Genomic DNA, 25,858 nt, shown 5'->3' on the forward strand with positions numbered 1-25,858 from the left:
CCAATGTCATTGTTTATACGTTCCATGATGATACTCTCCATAGCCTTGCAGACCAGGCTCGTCAGGCTAATGGGGTGGTAGTTCCCAGGGTCCGTGGTGGCTCCCCCTTTGTGGAGTGGGATAACCATTGCTGTGCACCATTCAGTGGGCACAAAGCCTGAGGTGAGGCTATGACTGAACATGGTACTTGGGTGGGGTGCCAGTTCATTCTGTAGTTCATGTAGAACACAGCCTGGGATGTTGTCCGGCCCCATGGGTGCTGTGTTCTTGGCTTTGGAGAGTGTGTTTTTTACCTGTGCAGCCATGATTACAGGTACTTTGCATTCTTCCGGTATAGAGATGGGCCCTTTAGGGGATGAGATAGGGGTAAAGTTAGCACTGAACCTATCTGCCAAGATGTTGGCAATATCAGTTGGTTCTGTATATTTAGTGCCATTGTGCTGTAGCTCAGAGCAGATCTGAGTGTTGCCATTGGGATTCTTGACATAGCTATAGAATGTTTTGTGGTTGTCTTTAGAATCAGTGGCAATTTTGTTTTTATAACTAGCTTTGGAGTAAATGGTATATGAAGTGAGTTGTTGGACACTGCTTCATAAGTAAAGTAAGTGAGTGGAGGTATGGACACTGCTTACTGGGTCAGGATGAGTGAGGTCACTTTGTCCCGATTAACATTACATAGATGCTTATGCTATGATTAAGTCAGCTATAGTATGTTCAGTTGTAATTAATAAATATTGGTTATCAAAGCTATGTTACGGAAGTTTAATAAAGGTTGCCAAACGTCATTCAGTGTGATGTGTTTATTGAAGGGGTCTCGGACAAAGGTAATTCTGAAAGATACAACAGTTCTAAACATAACACTTATTTTCTCATAATGACACTTACATTTTCTGTGTTATGAGGAGTGCACTTAACTGCCTTGAACTTAGACTGGAAACCCATTATGAATAGTTGTGCCTAATGTGTGCAATAACAGTGACCCATTAAGTCCCCACAAATGTTGCTTTAGATAAGCATAACCTGCATTAGCTTTCAAGTAGTACTTGCTTTAGCTTGCTCCTGAACCAATGTCATCAATCAGGAATGCTGACTGGCTGATTTAAGCATGTGCCATCATTAGCTCATCTCATCCTAATAAAAAAAATACATATTTATGTTCCTGAAGCGAATAATGCGGCAATCTTAAACACTACCAGGAGCTGTGTGTACTGGCAAGTGAAATAAAGTGCATCAATAAAAAGCTGCACTTATCTTCCAGCAGTTCAGCTGCACTCTTTTATATTATATGAGTGTCACACCATAGTTCAGCTTATCTTATTTTAATTTGCACAATCTGGTATCCTATAAGTAAGTTTCATATAGTGTGATGTCGAACTATCCTGCAGTTAGAGTTTTATGTGGTGTTTTATTTTCCTTACCTCCATACACTGTGTACATTCCAAAAAACAATTTTCATAAAAGATACTCCAAAGGGAAAGAAAGTACCACAAACTTTATGTCAGCGTACTAACTGACCTAGTGAAAAGTGTAAATCTAAAATAGCCGAAGAATTAATTAATTTGAATGTTTCAAACCTAGACTTCTGAAGAAATAGTGACAGAGACATATAGTTTATTTATTTTATTTATTTATTTACATTTGTTGACCGGGAGTGTCCGACTGGACGTAGGTCCATTTTCAGCAGAGGCCCAGGGAGAAAAGCTCCACAGTTAAAATATGCGGACAGTAGTTGCATTGGATTTACATAGCAGTTAACAGTTTGATTAACATAGCAATTAACAATTACAAACTTAGTATAGTAATGCAGTATTGCAGCAAGTTAAGGTTTGAGTCAGTCCAATTCATGCCATAAACTGAGAGATGTTCTGCAGAATGCTTCTGTTTCAAAGAAGTATGTAAAGACTAAGAAACAACTCAGAGCTCATAGGAATGGTGAGTCTGGACCAACGTTATGAGTGTCACATTCTTTTCAGGTTGCTTTTAATGTGTTTCAACTGTTCGTCCTCTCAACTCCATAAACCCTGACACCCCTAGTGCAATCATTTACCAGGAAGCACTTTTTGAGGAGAGGCCCAGACACACACACACACACACACACACACACACACACACACACACACACACACACACACACACACACACACACACACACACAAACACCAACCCAATCACATGTATGTGGGTTCCCTAATCCAGTATGCTGACGATTCAACTCTCATCTCCTCTTCCAACAACTTAGTACACCTCAGAATAACCCAAACTGCCTTCTCTTCCATTGAGTCCAGGCTAAATGATGCACAACTATTACTCAAACCCAACAAAACCTAACTCCTTCTTTTTACACCAAAGGCGATCTCAACTGACTTTAAGATATTTTCATTAAATAACACAGAATTTGAAGTTGCCCCATATACCAAATTATTAGGGAGTAATAATAGGTAGTAAACATACCTTTGACCTTCATATACATAACACTATCAAAAGAACATACCATAAACTAGGGACGCGTATCGGCACAAAAATTTCATGGCTACAGACACCAAAACAACATTAGCCACAACCTACGTGCTACTCTCCTTACTATATGGTGCCTCCATTTTTACCAGCCTTCAGAACACACTAAAAATAAGTTTGAATCCTGCTATAACAAAATCGCTAAATTTGTAACAGGCATATCATATTTTAAATACCACTGTTCAGCTCTTATCCCCCTTAATTGGCTAGAATTCTCACAATATCTAAACTACCTCCAACTAACAATTGCCCATATTATCCACAGTCCTGAGGCCTGCCCTGCCTTAAAACCAATACTTCAAATCTACATTCCTAACTGGGTTCTATGCTCTGAAAACAAACAGCTTCTAACTCTATATAAACCAAACAAAACTGCCAGACAATGTCTATATTCCTACTCAGTGACCAAGCTATGGATCATACTAGCCGTAGACATTAGAACTACTTATAACTTCAAGAAATTCAAGTTTAAACTAAAAGACTTCCTACTCAGGTCATGTATCTGTCCCTCTTCCAAACCCAGCTGACTCCCACCCCCTTTATTTTACCCTAGTTCAATTACTCCACTCCTACCTCCTCCTCACTTGCCTCCTTTCTTTCACCGTTATCTGAATTGCAATTACCACCTCTACTAATTGTTTCACCTTCCTTCTTCCATCTTAGATTTTCCCTACTCTATTCTACCTAATCACCAACTTCCTGCTGGTAAATCAACCTACCATCTTATCTAATCTCTATCTTAATTTTTCCATCACCCTACATTACCATCCTTTACCTCCCCTACTTCTAGTTCTAACTATGTTTCTCTACTACTTCTATTAATAACTGAGGACCTCTGCATTTACTCAAATAACCTAGTCGTAGTCATAAGCAGTCATAGGTAAATACTAAGCTATTAGTTTTCAAACTATTACAAGCCTAGTGAACAACCACAGATCAGAATCAAACCCTATACCTTGCATCTGTGAGGTGATGGCTTTAACCATTATATCAACTATTTTCCCCTACAATTACAGTCCCTTTTTATTGCCATCACACCTGTCTATGCAATTTCATCATGAAATAATTGTGCCTCCTATAAATATCCTATCTGCCATGTTTTGTTAAACTTCCTATGTAAAATGTATGTCTGCAGACATGATTGTTAATCTTCTCTGTAAAAAATGTAAGTTTGTTAGATATGCTTAAACATGCATGTGAACCTTACCATGTAAAAATGTATGTATGTGCTTTTTTTGGATTTATCTGCAAGTTGACCTTTCTTTTCTTGTTAATTGTGTAAAAGATATATATTTTTTCCTTTTCTTTGTAGTGGAGCGTTTCTCCCTGGGCATCCACTGAAAATGAGTTTCCTACCCAGTCAGACTTTCCCAGTAACCAAATGTTAGATAGATAGACAGATAGATAGATAGATAGATAGATAGATAGATAGATAGATAGATAGATAGATAGATAGAGGCTTTAGTGGTGCAAGGTGTGAGGGCATTCAGAGTGGAAATGGAGGAATACATACCTCCTTTCAAGCAAGAGCTCTACAATTTACTGGGGACCTGACAAAGGATAGTTATAACAAACACCTTGGTGTGAGGAAATATTTCTCAATGTTGATTGGTGCAGAGGCAAATGGATGAATCAAGAAAACAACTCTTGCTTAGATGCCATTGTTTTTAGAGTTGCATACACAACAATAAACAGAAATCAGCATTGATGGTTAATGGTACTTTTGTCTTTGGAAAATTCTGTCACTTTTTATATATTACTGTAATAGGTTTATCCACTCAAGAGCCAATCATGTCTTTATCTGCAAATACTATTGTAACAGTTATGGACAAAATATTTTCATTATTTTGTGTACCTGAGATTGTGAGAAAAGGTAATGATCAAACATTTAATGAACATCAATTAACTTTGCCAAATGCATAACTTTTAGACAGAGAGATAGCATCTCTTTTACCACTGGCAGATGAGCTTGGGGAGAGGTTTATGTCCACCATTGGAAAGTCTGCTACATCATCACTTAATGAAATTACATGGAAAAAGAAATCTCCATACTTTGTTAATCTTCAGTGGCAAACCTCCTAATAATAAAGGGTATTTACAAGCACACACAAAATGTTCTACTTTCTGGAGCAAGACTTGAAATGACCATGTTGTTAGAATGTATATCTAAGTCCTGGAATTCCATGCCTCGCACAATACTAAATTCTAGCAGCACATCCAGATTTAAACTACTGCTTAAGGAACACCTAACCAAAAACGGCTTTGCTCCTGCACTAATCAAGCTGATCATTCTGTCCTTCCTTGATCTTACAACCAAAATATGTCTTCCCTTACTAAATTCTAACATCCAAACTATCCCTTCTATCATGGAATTCCAAGTTCTCTCTACATATCTTAAGCTCATTACTGCTCCTAATTTTATCTACATAGCTCAGGCTTCCTACAGTTTCATCATATTCCCCCCTTCTTGTACTTCACCTCAATATTGCCTTAGCTATTATGGTTTAGAACAAATAACATTAGCATAGCAACAGTCAGCCATATTCTTGTTCGTATATCATACATGTATCTCATAAACATGTACCACCAAAACCATGATATTGATCTACTGATCAGTCATTTCTGTATGATGGCACAAGCTATTTCATGCTAGTTTATTTGTTGGCTTTCTTTTTTCCACTTTATATTACTCTCTCAGTTTTTATTGTTTATGTATAAACTATTTACTACCTATATTTACCAAAGTTATGTATTCTTGATTGTTATCAGTTTATTGTATTGTTTTTGTAATGGAGCTTTTCTCCCCAGGCCTCCACTGAAATGAGGCCACTGGCCCAGTCAGACATCCCTGGTAAGCAAATGTAAAATAAAAAATAAATAATAAATATATGACGCCAAATACAAGCAGGCTTATGCACTATAATCCATATAGGACTTCTGGAATCAGAGCATGTGCAGCTGTGAAATTGGCAAGCTGTGTGACTAGATATCAATTATAATTATCAGCGATACCCAGAAAATATTAACCAGTAGACAAATGATTATATATGTGAATAATGCATTTTGTCAAAGGCTCTCCGGATAATTCTATTACCTGAATTGCTGTCTTATTTTGCACATTTGTCCCACAAGGTTCACATTCTTGAATTATTGTTTTCATGTCCATGCAAGTGTTATGGAATCAGGAGTTCTGTCTCACGAAGGGTTTGGTTCTAACTATCCCTTGCTGAGCCTCCTCTAAAATTTGAAGGTATCTTTTTTTTTTCAGAATCTAAGTGATTATTAATTTTATTCATTTGGCAGTGAACTTTTCAGCCATAGACCCACTAAGTTTCTTTTGGAAGTTGCCATAGTATATAAGGGTAAGAATAATCTGTATTTTATGTTTTAATCTATACCATGAACTAGTCTCATACAATTATATAATCTTCTAAAGCATTAGATGAACATGTCATACCTCTTGACTGTCCAGATTTTTGCCTCATATTTTTTTGGTCTTTTCCTTATAAAAATCTGTGGTTTTCTGGCAAATCAGTGAGGATTAAAGGCACTAAATAATGATATACATTTGAGTTTCAGACTTCATATCCTTCAGAAAATGCATGGTAACACAAATCCTATTATTCTACCAAATTTATGAGGTTTTGCTGAGTGTAGCACTATAAGGGCTCTCCAATGAATCCTGTAGGGTGTCATAGTGTTATGTTCTCTGAGACCAGCACATAGTCGTACTGATTATGTTTCTATTTTTGTAGGAGTTTAAATTTGACATTCTCGTGTACGAGTTTAACTGGCTTGCGATCTGTGTTTAGCATGGACCTACAGCACCACAGGATACCAAAAACTTCCCTTTTCTCAAAAAATCATGCCGCTCATCCCTTGAAAGTAATATGCATACCCGTTGGGTTGTTTTAATTTGTTTTCTTTCCACATCACTTAACTGTTTGCTTCTCAATACACTTCGTTTGTGTGTTGTTATTCTCTTCTTTGTAAAGTTTATCATGCCCAGATGTCTTTGACTGTATATATTTATCTTCATTTATGCAATAAAAGGTAATTAGTATTCCAAAACATGCACACTGATTGGATACCCCAATACACATGCCTATTGTAACTCAGGCATTTCCCAATAGAAATCAAACCAGAAGAAGATAAAAATCAGGCAGCAATTGAAAAACAAAAGAAAGAATATAATGTGAAGTATCAAATTGGAAGGCAAGAAATGGAGAAAATGCATAAATATAGTTGCAAGGGTAGAAAACTCTTGGAACAACTTCATGTTGATCAGGATTGAACTTAAGAATGGTTAAGGAGAGGTGAATTTAAACCAAAAGATGAAAGATTAATATTGGCTGCCCAAGACAGTGGACTATGTACACATTGGTTTACAAAGTCCATTGAACATGTGGGTGAAACAGACAAATGTAGGTTTTGTAAAACAGAATTGGAAACAGTCATACATTTTGTTGCTGGTTGTGACATATTAATGGCAGAAGGACTGTATACTGAAAAGCATAATAATGTGGTGAGACTATTGCATTGGGGATTGTCCAAACATTATAATATTGAAGTAGCTGAAAAACACTGGAAACGTGAGCCACAAAGCATTATAGAAACTTATGGAGTTTATATCACGTGGGATCACCCATTATTGACAGTTCAAAAAAACAGAAGCAAGAAAACTAGATATAGTAGTCCACGAAAAGAAGCCAAAAGTAGCATTAATCATTGAAATTGCTACACCCAATGACTTACATATAGAGAGACACAAAGTCATAAACTAACAGGATTTGCAGGCAGAAACAAGGACAATCAGCAAGAAGGATACTCAGACAGTTCTAATAGCAGTAGGAGCAACGGGTCTTATAAAAATTATTTGCAATCATACTTAGATATGTTACCAATACATGTAACTCTGTATGAATTGCAGAAGGAGGCATTACTGGGCACATTGCTGGTGCTGCGAAGAGAATATTGAAGCAATACTAATTTCATGAACTTTAATCATACTTTGACTTAGAAGTGGAGTCCATTCCCATCATAATATTAGAAACCCAAAAGACTTGGAGAAATTAAAAAAAAAATAGCAAAGACATCTGAGCGTTATAAACTTCACAAAGATGGGAATAACAGCACCAATGTGGAAAACATAAAGAAGAAAATACTTAAGATGTGAAAGGAAACAAACTGAAAAAGATGTCAAAGGCAAACTGAGAAGTGAATGGTTTAGTGTGTAGAGTCTAATGTAAACAGTATCTCAACATGATATGTCAATAAATCATCAAGAAATGGTACAACAGACAGATAAGTATACTTTTCCTAAAGATTTACTAGAAATTCAAATTTAAAACTCTCATCAGAAGAATTGTTTGAAAAATGTAGTTATAATTACACAGAAGGGAACAATCAGGAAATAGAGAGCAAGAATAGAATAATTTAAAAGATTAATATAATGTAAATGGAGAGGCATATTAAGATAGATGAGAGAAAAACTATGGGAATTGCATAAGATTTAAAATGTTAGAAGACTAATAAGAGATGTATGATCTAACAAAAATAAATTAAATAAACTACTGAGCTAAAGTAGTACAGGTAAGGTTTTATCACAAAAATGCAAAACAGCAAAAGAGACTGGAACAGGTAGACTGTCACCATGGAAACACTGACTAAGGAGATGCATGCCATTGACTACAGTGCCTCCTTTGTTGTGTACCTAAATAGACATATCCAACAACTGGAACATCAACAGAAGTTCCTCACTGAAAGAATAAGTAACATGTCCTATGCAGACCACCTCAAAGCCCTATCCCTGTATTCTGTCTCCTACTGGCTGTTGAGGGGAGCTCTATGCCTAGTATATAAGCCATTGTCAGACCACACCCTAATGGACTCCTGTATATCCACAAAACAAACAGCACCAGAATTATCCAATCTAAAGACTTAAACCTTGCCTGTGGTATAAATAGGACCTACTGTACAGACAGGTATGTATCCCAGAGACTACCCCTTCTCTGGAATAGGCTCCCGATCCATGTGAAGCAAAGTTCCTCCCTAACCCAATACAAGTGTAACTTGGACAATTGGATGAGGAACAGGAAATTCACCTCTGGTTTGGCATCTATGGACACAGGCAGCCTGTAAATGTTTCATCTCCCAAGCCCCTGCTTAAACTTATCAAGAGTACCAGAATTTTCATAGATTTGGGATATATGGCTAGTCTTAAAAAGGCCCTAGTCACATCTGTGAACTTATGAACAGACAGACAGACAGACACACACACACACACACACACACACACACACACACACACACACACACACACACACACACACACACACACACACACACACACACACACACACACACTCTCTTACAAGATGCTAGTGAGCAGTCATTTGAACCCAAAAAAAATGCCATTACAAGAACATTATGTGATTCTGACCAGAGACACACCCGCACACACACACACACACACACACACACACACACACACACACACACACACACACACACACACACACACACACACACTGCAGTCCACTACTTGCATACATGAAGCAATATTTTATCCATTCATTCTGCAAGCAAACCAACACAACACAACACCACAGTGTTGACCATTCACTCAAAACAAAACTAGCACACATGCCACATGCTTTCATTCATTCATTCATTCATTCATTCATTCATTCATTCATTCATTCATTCACACCAACAACCCCTCTACAGACATGAAAATCACTTTTCATCCATTCACTCCAAACCCTGCCTGTATAATACTTACTAGACATTATATTCTGCATGCTAAAAAGCCAGAGACATCACTGTAATTGTCTTGGCACTTACTATACAGAGCCAGAACAACCCCAATGATGCCACATGCCCACTCATACTCTCAGTGCATATAAGTATACAACAGGAATGCAATGCCCACTCATACTCTCAGTGCATATAAGTATACAAGAGGAATGCAATGCCCACTCATACTCTCAGTGCATACAAGTGTACAACAGGAATGCAATGCCCACTCATACTCTCAGTGCATATAAGTATACAAGAGGAATGCAATGCCCACTCATACTCTCAGTGCATATAAGTATACAACAGGAATGCAATGCCCACTCATACTCTCAGTGCATATAAGTATACAACAGGAATGCAATGCCCACTCATACTCTCAGTGCATATAAGTATACAACAGGAATGCAATGCCCACTCATACTCTCAGTGCATATAAGTATACAACAGGAGTGGAGTGCCCACTCATACTTTCAGCTTTTAACAAATCAAGGGATGTCATTGTCACCCTTCACTCTGTCCTTATTAGGCCAGTTGTTGAAGATACACATGCCATAAATTGAACACCACAATGATACTTTATTTAAAGAATACAAGGCTTAAACAGCATGTCCTACTTGCAACAATTCAAAGTCCTGTCACTATACTCGGTATCCTACAGACTGCTAAGTGGTGACATGTGTCTGGCATACAGGGCATACTCTGACCAATTACTAATGGACATAATGCACATGAGTAAGTCAAATGGTATCAGAAATGCTCAGTATATAGCTCTAAACCTCTTCTGCAAAACCACCAGGATGGGTTTGGAGGAATAGGTGTATCTCACAGAGGACACTGCTGCTCTGGAACAGACTCCCATCCACATAAAACAAAATTCAGCCCTGTCCATTTTCAAGTGCAATGTAGATCTATGGATGGGAAACAGAAAATCTACCTAAAACTACCTGCCCCCACTACTAATGGACAGAGGCAGCTGCTAAACGCTTTATGCCATGCATGGTCCCCCTTAAATTATCTGTGTTATGATCCCAGTTATTCTCATTTGGGGTAATATACAATTATCAACCATGGTATGGGTAAAGCCATTTGATTATAGAGATGTCTTACCCATGGGATGGGTAAGGCCAATCTGTAACCAAAAGGGATAGGATAACTCAAGCACAAAATGGGAAACTGTGTAGGCTTAAAACAACCCACAAGGGCAGCTATCCTGGTACTTAACTATGAACCTGCCAAAGCAATGACATTGGCAGAAGTCTTTAAGGTAATCAGATAACTGAGATTTGATGACATTTCAGCAATACTTCTAACATATGAGGTGGCAGTATATTCCAAACTGCTGGTGCTTTTTTTTTTGTTCAAAACACAGTTATGGCAAACTAAGTAATGCCACTTTAAATGTACAAAATGTACTTCAGACAGCTAAGCCCTTTCATTTTTCTTAGCTTTCTGAACTGCAGTCTACACACAGTCTAGGGATGGTGTTGTAACGATGATTTAGCATATATTTTACTTACATATGTTTAATTAAACACCATTTTGTCATGAGAAACAATTAGATTCCTCACCTAAGAAGCTGAGGGACCCTCAAAGCAAATATTCACCATGAATTAAATGAAGTGAAAAGACCCATGTGTTGGGAAGATGAACAGGAACTAGAGATGGTGTAACTTTATTAAACATAATGTCCTTAATTAAACATCTGACCAAAGAACTGACTCTTGTTCCAGAAATGTTAAAGATGAAATATGTTTGCAGTCTGATATTTGTACAATCACTAAAGATATTTTAATGACAAATATGATGTGTAGTCACTACCTAATATTACAAGTCATTGTCCAAAAACAAAGCTTCAGGATATTCTGAATGCAACAGAAAGGTCCATGTCTCTAACTCATGCATGGAACATGCTTCTAAAAAATAGAAAGACACTGTTAAATGAAATGTAACATAAATTACTTTCTCACAGCTACAGTCCATATCTGAAAGGTTCTTCAAAAATGAAGCATGTAACATACTGTTTTAGATCACAAACAGATAGTGGTTTTATTTTACACACACCACAGGCAAACCCTCATAAAGAAAGCAGCTTTTTTCTGTGTAACAATTTAAAGTTGGTGTGCACTCCTACCAACAGTGAGAAGCTCTTCTTCTTTTCCATTTATATCTTCAAGCAGAAATTCCCAACTCATGTAACCATTGCTTCATGCATGTGTAAGAGGGAGTGTGCTAGGTACAACTCAATTTCATAAATGTAATTAATCTAATCAACTGGTTTGACTAATGAACTCATTTTATCAAGAGCAACCAGACCACTAAGTTAATTCGCTCTAATTTATATGTTGGTGAAAAAGTGCAACACACACACACACACACACACACACACACACACACACACACACACACACACACACACACACACACACACACACACACACACACCCCTACCTCATACAACAGGCTGCAGGCTGTATCCCCTGCAGCCCTTGACAAACCCAATTAAGTCCAAGGCTCTGAATCCTAAGGGTAAGTTACAAATCACAAAATTAACTTCCTGTTAGTCCACTGGCCTCATATCCTCACCTGTGCAGGCTTCAGAAACTTGGTCTTTAGCAAGACAAATGGGTACCCATTTCAGCACACAATGTTGGCATCAGTTATATAGTTACATGCAAATTACAGTATTAATCATATTATGATGATCTGTATCTATAAATCTATGTAGGCTAAGCTGGTATATGCATGGAACTTTACATACATCCCATAGCATTATCATCAAAATCCATCAGCTATACAGCAGTGCTACTAAATCTATATAGAAGTATTTTATACTTTAAACTACTGCCAGCGAGTACCTAATCCGTAATATAAAATGTCATGTCTCAGTGTATTGCATGCAGGATTAATTACTCTTCATATATGTGTAATATGCCACAACTCTGCCTATTATGCCTATAGCACAAATACATATTTTTTATTTTTATTTATTTATTTTCTGTTCATCAAGATTGGCTGATTGGGCAAGAAAAGCCTCTTTTTTTCTCAGAGCTCTGGGGTCAAAAGGTTCAAACAATTAGAATACAATGATATACTATGATGTTTTAATACACAGCGTTCTAAGGAAAACAATTCAGTAGAAACAGAGACAACATTCAATAATGGTCTAATGCATAGAGTTCTAGTGAAACACTCTATTAGGAATTAAAAACAATGTAGAGTAATAATCTAATATATAGAATTCTAAGAAAACATTGTATCAGTATAAACATCTTTGACAGTGGTATTCAGTTTGTTCAACATTAAAATAATTTAACTTTATGTTACATATTTAAATGTAAAGGAGGGGTAGACTAGGGGGATATATGAAGTAACAGTGGGAAAGTGGGAAGAGGAAGTTGGAGAGATGAGAAGGAAAAGTGTAAGTAGGGAAACTGGTGGAAAAAGGGAATTTGTGGAGAAATGGAGGCAAGTTTGTACAGTTGTACAAGTGACTTGTGGTGTTTGCTTAAGGTGTCTATAAGCCAGGTGTCTTATAAACATTACACTGGCTTGGAGACTCCACACTATCCTGATGAGGAACATGAGCTCAGTCAGGAGTCAGTCATCTGTTATTTTGAAGCCTTTTAATTTGTCTATTTGTAACGTTTGATGACATAACTGGAATAGAGACCATCTCCTCCAGTCCTGCTTGATTTTGTGGTGGCCAGAAGAAGTTTTTCACCACAGTGTAACTCTCTTCACAGTGAATACTGCTAAAAAGATGTTTGTTAGTGAGGGGCAATTATTGGGGTTGTAGATTCAGTTATGGAGTTAAAATTTATAAAATTATATTTTACTTTAAATCTGTATTTTATCCATATGCATTTGGCAATTTGCAAACTTGCATTTATTTAACTGTTTGAAGTGTTACCTGAACAGATTCACAACTGGAAATCCTCTTTGTACAACTTCACTTTCCCAGGGATATACAATAGGGTCAAGAACATTCTTGCTTCTCAATAGGTAAGAGCGGCTGGGAATTTATTGGAGAAAATTGGAAAAGGAACCAAGAGAAAATAATTAGAGGAGAAAGGTAATAGAGTGGGACTAGTCCAAAGATTTCTTTGGACTGCAGGCTAGAGATTGATATTAGTCCATAATAGGGAAGGAAGAGTATAGGCAAAGAGAAAGAAATGGGGGATCCTAAGTGAAAGACCAGCACTGGTAGATGTTTTAGTAGAATGCAGAACAGAAGCTGCTGTTAAAACAGACAACTAGTAGAGCATATAAAATATTGCATGATAACTATAAGAATCGATCAGAGGAGGTTAGAAAAGATTGGGAAGAGAGACTGAATAAGCAATTCACAAAGAAACAATGGGAGATCTAAGTATGTCTCCCAAATATGTAACAAAGTCTAGACGATGTAGAATCTTTGCTTGGAAGTGTTTACATAGGTATTTTTATACCTCAAATAAACTCCAATTCTCCTCAAGTAGAGAGCAAATGTTGGAGGTGTGATGAGGAAGAAAGAGATAATTGAGAGTGTCATGAGCTGGCAGACTTTAAAGATTTCCTGCAGACTACTCTATCAGAAATACTGGGTGAGCAAATTGGTATAACTAAGGAAATTATATTTTGAGCTATAATACAGAATGGAATTGCCTAGACATAGTAAGGCCTTGCCAAGTCTAATTATGGTGGATACCAAAAAAGGAGTTACTAGATAATGGAAAATAAAGACTATACCACTATAAGTAGTGAACATAGTAACAGAGATAAAACAATTGGAAATGGGATCATTAGGAAAGGGTAGAGCAAACTACATAGAAAAAATTTGAATTGTGGCAACAATACACACAGAATAACGTTTTGGAGGAGGAATGAGGTTTAAAAGAAGACAGGATTTGAATGAGCTAAGTAATGTTTGACTGACAATGACTGGATAGATTATAAGTGATGTATAATGTTTGCAACCCAAAAATATGTCAATGTGGTTTGTTTTCGTTTATATAAATTTATGATTGCCTATGTCATAAGTGATAATTTAATAAAGATGTTTCTTGTTTAAAAAATAAATAAATAAAAAAAGAACATTTTTGCTTCTTTCATATGTTCTGCTTCACTTATTGACGTTGCCTAACTGCCTTGCATTGGTGAAGTGCTTTCTTATTCCTTTCTATCCCTTCACTCCACTCACACTTTTACCAGGATTCAGTCTTCAAAATCATGAATAGTAATAATCCTCCAGGCAGCTGCAAGCAAAATTTCACAGTGGAATTGCTTTGAAGATTGCCATGAAGAATGGACTGGTAGTATAAAAGGCATAGGATTTCTGAGATTGAACATTGCAGATGATATGACAGCACCAAAAATAAATACCTCAGCATTTAATTATTGTGTCAAATCAGTTTTATTTGTATTGCTAATTGCAAAGAGGAAAGCAGAAATGAAATCACAAAAGCATGAAAGTCATGAGGGTTTTTATAAAACAACTGGCTCTTCTGTACAGTATGTCTACTTTATTCCTTAGGAAATATGTACAGTTACCTCAACAATTTTTGAAACAGTTAAAGACATCTTAGCAATGTTATGGAAAGACATTTTATTAAGACATAATAAATGTATCATAAATAATTTACTATACAAATCACTGACCTGTGGCTTTATATCCCCTCTTTTTGTTGGCAGCCTTTACCAGAAGAACGGTTTATGAAATTGTCAATTGGGCCTGCAAAACTTTTTGAAAAGTTACTGAAATTGGGAAACATTATTAAAGTACTGACTATTGGAATTTATTTAATGTATTTATTTATTTATTTATTTATTTAAATTTGTTTATTAATGGGGAAGAACACAGATCAAACAATGACCAGTTACAAGCTCAGTGTGAGTTACATCCTTATGTAATAAAATAATGTACAGTATACGAAATAGTCACCAAAGCCATGGACTAGGGAAAGATGGTGCACACTGCCTACCTTGACCTAGCCAAAGCCTTCAACACTATTCCTCACATGGGTATAATAGATACACTTTCCCTGCTAGGCATCAAGTCATATGTTATCAGATGGGTAGCTAAGTGGCTCACTGATAGAACCCACTCAGTGAAAATAGGGGAAGCCACCTCTAGTAGTAGACCCGTAATGTGCGGCATACCCCATGGATTGGTCTTGGGGCCTCTACTGTTTGGGATACACTTTTATGAGGTGCAAGCTAAGACCATTGGTCTGTGGCTGACCAAGTTTGCAGATGACTGCAAGCTGGGTGCTGCCTTAAATTCATATAGTGATGTGAACATCCTCCAAGAGAGCCTTACCCAAACTAATCACTGGTGCCAGAAGTATGGCCTCAAACCGAATGCCAAGAAATGCATCATTATCCCCTTTGGGGAAAATGACATTCCCGCTAATTATTACATTAATAACAATGTACTAAGCATGCACTCAGTCGTAAGGGACTTGGGCACCCATGTGGATAGCAACCTGACCTTTGACCACCACGTTGCCTCTATTGTACAGAAGGCTTTCTACATGGCCCACCTTGTAAATAAGTGTATTTCATGCAGGAAAAAGGAGGTCATAATACCTCTGTGCTCCTCCCTTATCAGACCGATTATCGAGTACAATGCTCCCTTGCCAAGCACATGCAGCAGTTGGAGAGACCACAGAGGTTTCTGACCAGGAAAATCCAGGGTCTCAAACATCTACCTATACAAATAGGCTAAAAGCCATGTCCCTCTACTCAGTCTTGTAATAACTGCTCAGAGGTGACCTCTGCCTGGCATACAAGAACGTCTCAGAATTAGCCTTTATGGAGTTGCTGCATATCCGTTACTCAAACTCCACTCACGCAACCTGCAAGCAAGACCTTAGCCTGGCCTGTGACATTAATAGAACTTGTTGGTGGGATAGATTTGTGTGCCAAAGACTCCCTCATCTGTGGAATAGACACTCTCTCCATGTAAAGCAGAGTATCTCACTAACCCTGTTTAAGAGAAACCTGGATGACTGGATGAGAAACAGAAAATGCACCCATGGGATCCCACCTGTGTCCCTGCTGGACAAGGGAAACAGGTGCTGGCTTTGAGGGAACATGAGCAAAATTCTTGGCAAGGCCTTTAAGGGCCTCAGAGCCAATAGCCTAGTATTTTCCCGTGAACCTATGAACAAATAACAATGGTTTGCTTCTTCATGTAAGCATAGAAAATCTGATAAACAATATATGCATAGAAGATCTAACTAACCAAATATATGTAAAGTTACATACGTAGAATAGAAAAGGGAGACTAGAGTTAAAAGAGTAGAAGTAGAATTTGTGGATGTATGGGCAGTAGTAGGTAGGTTAGAAAAGCTAATAGAGACCAATAAGATGAAATAGTGATAAGTAAGATGGAAACTACATTATGTATAGTGGGTTTAGAGCAGTAATGGTCTAGTAAACTCAATCACAGTTAAAGATGAAAACTACATTATGTATAGTGGGTTTAGAGCAGTAATGGTCTAGGAAACTCAATCACAGTTAAAGATGAATGAGTTCTTCATGTGGGTTCATAGGTTCATAGGTTCATAGGTTCATACTAGGCTATCTGCCCGAGGGCATTTACAAGCCTAGCCCATAGTTTTGTGGCTTACGCCACCCCTTTAGTTTGGAGAAACTATGCCCATTATTTTGCTGTGCCTCTGTCGAGCAGTGACACTGAGGTAATCCCTGGGGTGTATCTGCGATCTCCCATCCATTGGTCAAGATTCCTCTTGAACAAGGCCAGCGAGGTGCTCTGCCTCACATATACCGGGATTTTGTTCCACAGCATAGGGAGTCTTTGGGTGATGAATCTATCCCTCCAGCACGTCCTATTAATAACCGTGTCGAGGTTTAAGTCTCCCGCCCTTGTGGCTCTGAGGGATCTAGATTTTTTGAGATGAAGCATGTTCATCAAATCTGGGTTTGACATGGCCTTGTATGTCAGGCACAGGTCACCTCTGAGCAAGCGGTAAGCAACTGAATATAGCTGGAGTTCTTTCAGTCGGGCAGCATAAGACAGATTTTTGAGACCCTTTATCCTTTTGGTGAAGAACTTTTGTGGCCTCTCCAGCTGCTGCAACTGTCGGGTCAGATACATTCCGAATGGGGCATTGTACTCAAATCATTGGTCTGATGAGTGATGAGTATAGGGAGACTATGACCTCCCTTGATCTAGATGTGAATCCCTTCATGATAAGGTGGGCAATGTAGAAGGTCTTCCTAACTACTTTAGCAATATGAGTGTCGAATGAAAGGCTACTGTCAACCTGGGTCCCCAGGTCCCTGATAACTTCTTCTGTGATCATTGGATTGCCACCTATATGGTAGCTAGGGGTAACCTTGTTTTTCCCGAAGGGTATGACTATGCATTTCTTGGCATTTAACTTCTGACAGGATATCTGTGTCAGATGTATTTTCGACTACGGTGCTCAGTTTGCAGTCATCTGCAAACTTTGTCAGCCATAACCCTCCTGTGTTTGCTTGCATTTCAGAAAAGTAGATGCCAAACAAGAGTGGGCCCAGGACTGAGCCCTGTGGGACACCACTTGTGACAGGCTTTGAGTCTGACATGGCGCCAGCAACTCTGACCCTGTGGGTTCTATCACTCAGCCAGTTTGCAACCCATCTTGTAATGTATGGGTTTATATTTAAGTTGATGAGTTTTTCAATGATACCCGAGTGGGGTATTGTATCGAAAGCCTTCGCCAGGTCTAGGTAGGCTGTATGGACTGCCTTTCCTCGTCAATGGCCTTGGTGACTGTTTTGAAAAAGTCAACCAAGTTTAAAAGGCATGATCTGCCTTTGACAAAGCCAAACTGGGTTGGATCCAAAGTCTGCAAATTCCCTATGTCTTTATTTATGAGATCCATTATGATCCTCTCCATGGCTTTGCAGATAAGGCTTGTCAAGCTAATGGGACGGTAATTTCCAGGGTCGGTGGAGGCACCGCCTTTGTGAAGTGGGACCACAGTCGCTGTCGCCACTCCCTGGGCACGTATCCGGAGGTGAGACTAAGATTAAACAGCTGTCCTAACTGTGGGTTTAATTCCTCGTTGAGTTCGTGGAGCACACAGCCGGGGACACCATCAGGTCCCATGGATGCTGTGTTCTTTGCCTTGGAGAGAGCAGTTCTCACCTGGGCGTTAGAGATGTTTGGGGGCTACAATCATTTGGTATAGATATCTCTCCTTTGGGGGGGGGAGAAGTTTGCACTGAACCTGTCAGCCAGTATGTTGGCAATGTCTGTAGGATCAGTAATCTTCACATCATTTTGGACTAATTCTGAGCGTATCTGGGAGTTTCCTCCTAGGTTTCTGACATAGCTAAAGAATGCCTTATGGTTGTCTTTAGAGTCCTTAGCTATTTTTCTCTCAAAATTAGCTTTGGATGATTTTATGAGAGCTCTTAGCTTTTTACTTATAGTGATCAGAGGTGTCTTTCCTTTTAAGGATTTTGCTCTATCTTGTAGTAGCTTTCTCCTTTTGTTGTAGAGTTTGTTTATGGCTGGGGTCCACCAGACTGGACGCTTGCCTTTGGTACAAAGAGTCTTTGTTTTGCTTGGGATTGCCTGATCCATGCAGCCCTGCAGGTGCTGGTAGAAGGCATTTGTAAGTGATTCAGCGGTTTGAGTAATGTTTACCGCCGGCTCGGGGGCCTTAAAGGAGACCACACTAGTCTTAAGCAGTGTGAAGTCGGCTTTCGAGAAGTTCTTTACTGTGGTCTTTTTTATTTCGGGTGGGGGTGGGATAAGGACCTCCAGCGAGATTAGTTTGTGATCTGATCTCACCAGTGAGGGGTATACTTCCAGTGTTGAACATTGTGCTCCCATGTTCGTGATGATGAGATCAAGTATGTTTTCTCCTCTTGTGGGGATGGTGACTAGTTGTTCCATGGCATTTGAGTTTATGAATTCCAGGAACTTTTGGGCTAGAGTGTTAGGGCTTGAGTAGTGTTCCCAGTCTATATTAGGGTAGTTGAAGTCACCTAGTATGATGGTGTTCGGAGATACATTTATCCCCTCCAGTGTTTTCAGGAAGGCCATATGAGGTTCCTGAGTTTGCGAGGGTGGCCTGTAACATGCTACAAATTGCAGAGCAGTCTTGCCTATGGTTAATTGCACCTGGATGGTTTCCGATGCATCGTGCGTTGCCACCAATCTTGAGGTGTGGGTGTCCTTGATGAATATGGATACCCCCCACCTTTCTTGGTATTGTCCGGATTTTGGGGCTGGAAAAATGTCAGAAAAATGCAGAAATCTCTGCAGGGAACAATATGAAATACAATACATTATAACTTCTCAGGGTGAATTTATTAACCCTAGAGTGGTGCTTAGACCTTCTCATAATGATAGTAATTGGCTGGAAATAGAAATAAATTTGAGGCATTATAGACTGAAGAAAGACAGGAGGAGGAAGAAGAGACTACTTAAACAGAAAAAAATTGACTCTATAGTAAAAACAAACAGTAGGACAATTATAAGAATGAGGACACAGTACGACCTACTGGTAGGTAAACAATGAGTAAAAATGAACAGTAGGACAATTATAGTATGTGGGAGGTAAAGGTGCTACATAGCTGTAGATATCAGTTTATGTGACATGTCCTTTAGATGGACAGTGGCACTCAAACTGTTTTAGTAGGTATTGTTTGAACAGTGGCCTGAACAGGAAGTACTTTATGTGCTCAGTTAAATCAGGACAAAGTGACTGCCATAGTTTTGGGGCCAGTACAGAGAAGCAGTAGTTAGCAGAGTACAGTCTGTGAGAAGGGGTTTGCCATGGAAGCACCAAATCTGGCCTAGCTGCTTAGGTTGTAGGTTTGAGAGGCAGTAAACAGTTCGGAAGAGGAAAAGGAAGTAGGTGTCAAGTTTGCGTATTTTGAAGTGTAAGGAACCAAGAAGAAGATTTGACCTGGCCTGTACTGGAAGCCAAAGAGTAAGGCAGTGATATCCATTCCTTGGTAAATAATTTATTTATTTGTTTATTTTCTTGTTGCTCACTGTATAAGGCCTGCTGTTTTGATGGTTCATTTGAGGCATTTCAAAACTGTTTTTAAATGTGATGTAGAGCATGTATATTTTATTCTGAAAAAGTTTGGTTCCGAAAGCGTGGATTAAATGTTTTTTATTATGCTAATATTGTGTGGATTTCACTTTGTTCTTCTGCATCCTCCAGTCTGTTTTTTTTTTTTTTTTTGTTTATTTGAGATTGATTGGCTCTGAGTCAGATATCATGGAACTGGAGTCTGTGAAACACAGAATCTAAGTCAGGCACAACTCATTAACATCACCACTGCCTGCATAACATGGAAATTTATTCTGTCTCATTTAAAGATGGGGGACCTAGGACGCAGCAAAGCAACTAATGATATATAGGCTGTAATGAAAACATCAACTAAATTAACTGAGTTTACATAGTGCAGCCAGTCTGTAAAAGGATAGCGATTAGTGTATACTGTTTCAAGGTCTCTCTCAGAGAAGGGGTTGCTTTTGTTACCTGAGACAGTGAGTTACCTTAAAGACTACAGAATTGCACATATGTTGTGTATGTATAGAATGTGAGTGTCCGGATAGCCTGATATTTTGTGCAGGCTTGTTGCATGCTTTGTGCCAACCTGAATAGTAGAAGGGAGATAATTTAAAAGTAGAAATGGATAAATTATCTAAGATAGGGCTTTCAGGTTATTCCTCCTGTAGAGATATGATAAAATGTGAAAACAGAGGAGATTTATTCATGTCTGTTTTGGAAGAGGATCACAGAGAAGTTCAGATGTGAGACCTTATGTAGTGAGATGGGAAAGCAAGTGTGTATGCCTACATGTATTCTGCTTATGAAGAATTGTGTGCAAAAGAAATATGCCTCATCTTGTGTGCTACATTTCTGGATGCTGCCTTTACTGCCTCTGTATGTCTCACTGTTGAGATGTTATCATGCAGGATGTTTAGTAGGTACTCTCTGTACTTCCCTTAAGATTAGCGCCCCTGATCTCTTAGATGTGTATGGATAAACGTTTTCCTGTTATTTATACAGGAGGCTTTGGACAGAGCATTGAATTGGTTATATTACCAAGGAGGTGAATGCTAACTTTAAATTGCTTGCAAACTGCTAGTAAGACAGTGCTGTGTTATGTTGTCTCAGATACTATGACCAGCTCAATTCTGTGTGGTGGCAAGTAGAAATAGTTACTCATTATTTAGTAACATCAGACTCGTGTTCCTACTGCCATCTCTTACATTTCTTAGTAACATGGGACCCATGTTTCCTACTGCAGCCTCTTACATTACTTAACATGAGACTTGGGCTTCTACTGCCATTACTTAGTAACATGTGACCCATGTTTCCTACTGCAGCCTCTTACATTACTTAACATGAGACTTGGGCTTCTTCTGCCATTACTTAGTAACATGTGACCCATGTTTCCTACTGCAGCCTCTTACATTACTTAACATGAGACTTGGGCTTCTACTGCCATTACTTAGTAACATGTGACCCATGTTTCCTACTGCAGCCTCTTACATTACTTAACATGAGACTTGGGCTTCTACTGCCATTACTTAGTAACATGTGACCCATGTTTCCTACTGCAGCCTCTTACATTACTTAACATGAGACTTGGGCTTCTACTGCCATTACTTAGTAACATGTGACCCATGTTTCCTACTGCAGCCTCTTACATTACTTAACATGAGACTTGGGCTTCTACTGCCATTACTTAGTAACATGTGACCCATGTTTCCTACTGCAGCCTCTTACATTACTTAACATGAGACTTGGGCTTCTACTGCCATTACTTAGTAATATGAGACTCGTGTTTCCTGCTGCACATTACTTCTCTGAGTTGGCACCACATTCTTCACCTTTGTTGGTTTCCTAGGATGTTAAACATGCATTTGAGTCTGATAGCCATATGGAAGAGGAAGGAGGAGCTGGAGTTTTTTTGGAGTTACTGAATATATCAAATTCTTGACTGAAATGTGAGATGATGCTGTAACTAACACATGTACTCATTAAGCTTTGGAGTAATCTTGAGCACAGGAACAGAGGAAAAGTCATCTGTGGAGAAGAGGAACAGGCAACCCATTGTATCATGGAGGTGCCTGTTTCCTGGTCACCAAGAGCTGACATTGCTATGCTGCAGACAGGGGTTGAAGCTGAGCTGAGTGCCATGATAACAGAAGCAGAATGATCAGGAAATGATATGGTTACTATATGAAGGCGCTGTTCTGCGGCATTGAGAAATCAATGAGAAATCTATAAGTTTAGAGCCTATGGATATCCAGGTTAAAGGAAGAAATGCTTTAAGTATGGAGTAGAACAAGCTGCACTCACCAGATCAGTACATATTATAGCAAGTGGGATCTTCAGCATACAAGTCAAACCTGTACATTCTTTTTGCTTATTATTAACTTGATTTCTTTTCAGTAAACGTGTATATGTACATTTAGGACATGAGTCTGACTGTGCTGTATCACCTGAGAATTCTGACAGTTTCTGAACAGTTATGACTGAAAAAACGTGAAATAAGGATCTTAATCCATAATGTGATTGTAACTCTCAAAATATATGTGAATGAAAGATGCGAGAGAATTTTGTGAAATTTAGAAATTATATTATTTTCTTAGTGGCATTAAAACTAAATTACTAATGTACTGTGTTGAAGGTTAGCATTCAGAAGAGTCATATGATTAACTCAATATCTGGAGTGGTAGGCAAGAGTAGTTTGCATATCTGAAAGTGGAAATGGGTAGATATTTCAGTGCTTTTAACTGACAATGAAATAGCATTCGTTATGCAGGGAAAGCTAAACAGTGTTGTTTTGTGGAAAAGCTGAACATTTTAACAGAATATAACAAGACTAAAAAATATGAAATGTGGGTAGAGGGCAAATACATGTTTTACATGTATTGCATTGTGTTATGCATGTAAAACAGATTAAAAGTTTTGGTTTTAATCTGTACTTGATAACATTTGTAAAAAACAAGTTATAGAGGAAAAATGTAAAAATGTCAGAAAAATGCAGAAATCTCTGCAGGGAACAAGATAAAATACAATACATTATAACTTCTCAGGGTGAATTTATTAACCCTAGAGTGGTGCTTAGACCTTCTCATAATGATAGTAATTGGCTGGAAATAGAAATAAATTTGAGGCATTATAGACTGAAGAAAGACAGGAGGAGGAAGAAGGGACTACTTAAACAGAAAAAAATTGACTCTATAGTAAAAACGAACAGTAGGACAATTATAAGAATGAGGACACTGTACGACCTACTGGTAGGTAAACAATGAGTAAAAATGAACAGTAGGACAATTATAAGAATGAGGACACCGTATGACCTACTGGTAAGTAAACAATGAGTAAAAACGAACAGTAGGAAAATTATAAGAATGAGGACACCATACAACCTACTGGTAGGTAAACAATGAGTAAAAACAAACAGTAGGACAATTATAAGAATGAGGACACCATACAACCTACTGGTAGGTAAACAATGAGTAAAAACGAACAGTAGGACAATTATAAGAATGAGGACACCATACAACCTACTGTTAGGTAAACAATGAGTAAAAACGAACAGTAGGACAATTATAAGAATGAGGACACCATACAACCTACTGGTAGGTAAACAATGAGTAAAAACGAACAGTAGGACAATTATAAAAATGAGGACACCATACAACCTACTGTTAGGTAAACAATGAGTAAAAACGAACAGTAGGACAATTATAAGAATGAGGACACCGTACAACCTACTGTTAGGTAAACAATGAGTAAAAACGAACAGTAGGACAATTATAAGAATGAGGACACCGTACAACCTACTGTTAGGTAAACAATGAGTAAAAACGAACAGTAGGACAATTATAAGAATGAGGACACCGTACAACCTACTGTTAGGTAAACAATGAGTAAAAATGAACAGTAGGACAATTATAAGAATGAGGACACCGTACGACCTACTGTTAGGTAAACAATGAGTAAAAATGAACAGTAGGACAATTATAAGAATGAGGACACCATACAACCTACTGTTAGGTAAACAATGAGTAAAAATGAACAGTAGGACAATTATAAGAATGAGGACACCATACGACCTACTGTTAGGTAAACAATGAGTAAAAACGAACAGTAGGACAATTATAAGAATGAGGACACCATACAACCTACTGGTAGGTAAACAATGAGTAAAAACAAACAGTAGGACAATTATAAGAATGAGGACACCATACAACCTACTGGTAGGTAAACAATGAGTAAAAATGAACAGTAGGACAATTATAAGAATGAGGACACCATACAACCTACTGGTAGGTAAACAATGAGTAAAAATGAACAGTAGGACAATTATAAGAATGAGGACACCATACAACCTACTGGTAGGTAAACAATGAGTAAAAACAAACAGTAGGACAATTATAAGAATGAGGACACCATACAACCTACTGGTAGGTAAACAATGAGTAAAAATGAACAGTAGGACAATTATAAGAATGAGGACACCATACAACCTACTGGTAGGTAAACAATGAGTAAAAATGAACAGTAGGACAATTATAAGAATGAGGACACCATACAACCTACTGTTAGGTAAACATTGAGTAAAAACGAACAGTAGGACAATTACAAGAATGAGGACACCGTACAACCTACTGTTAGGTAAACAATGAGTAAAAACGAACAGTAGGACAATTATAAGAATGAGGACACCATACAACCTACTGTTAGGTAAACATTGAGTAAAAACGAACAGTAGGACAATTATAAGAATGAGGACACCATACAACCTACTGGTAGGTAAACAATGAGTAAAAACGAACAGTAGGACAATTATAAGAATGAGGACACCATACAACCTACTGTTAGGTAAACAATGAGTAAAAACAAACAGTAGGACAATTATAAGAATGAGGACACCATACAACCTACTGGTAGGTAAACAATGAGTAAAAACGAACAGTGGGACAATTATAAGAATGAGGACACCATACAACCTACTGGTAGGTAAACAATGAGTAAAAACAAACAGTAGGACAATTATAAGAATGAGGACACCGTACAACCTACTGGTAGGTAAACAATGAGTAAAAATAAACAGTAGGACAATTATAAGAATGAGGACACCATACAACCTACTGTTAGGTAAACAACGAGTAAAAACGAACAGTAGGACAATTATAAGAATGAGGACACCGTACGACCTACTGTTATGTAAACAATGAGTAAAAATGAACAGTAGGACAATTATAAGAATGAGGACACCATACAACCTACTGTTAGGTAAACAATGAGTAAAAACGAACAGTAGGACAATTATAAGAATGAGGACACCATACAACCTACTGTTAGGTAAACAATGAGTAAAAACGAACAGTAGGACAATTATAAGAATGAGGACACCATACAACCTACTGTTAGGTAAACAATGAGTAAAAACGAACAGTAGGACAATTATAAGAATGAGGACACCATATAACCTACTGTTAGGTAAACAATGAGTAAAAATGAACAGTAGAACAATTATAAGAATGAGGACACCATAC

General features: G+C 38.0%; 1 long non-coding RNA gene across 1 annotated transcript in view; it reads left to right on the forward strand.

Moving 5' to 3' along the window:
• The window catches only part of LOC122816422, a 623,953-nt gene that overhangs the window by 242,667 nt on the left and 355,428 nt on the right, over window positions 1–25,858 (forward strand). The gene's annotated exons all lie outside the window — the stretch shown is intronic.

Source organism: Protopterus annectens, chromosome 12.part0 (assembly GCF_019279795.1).
Source record: "Protopterus annectens isolate FY-2018-M chromosome 12.part0, PAN1.0, whole genome shotgun sequence".
Classification (NCBI taxonomy): Eukaryota; Metazoa; Chordata; order Ceratodontiformes; family Protopteridae; genus Protopterus; species Protopterus annectens.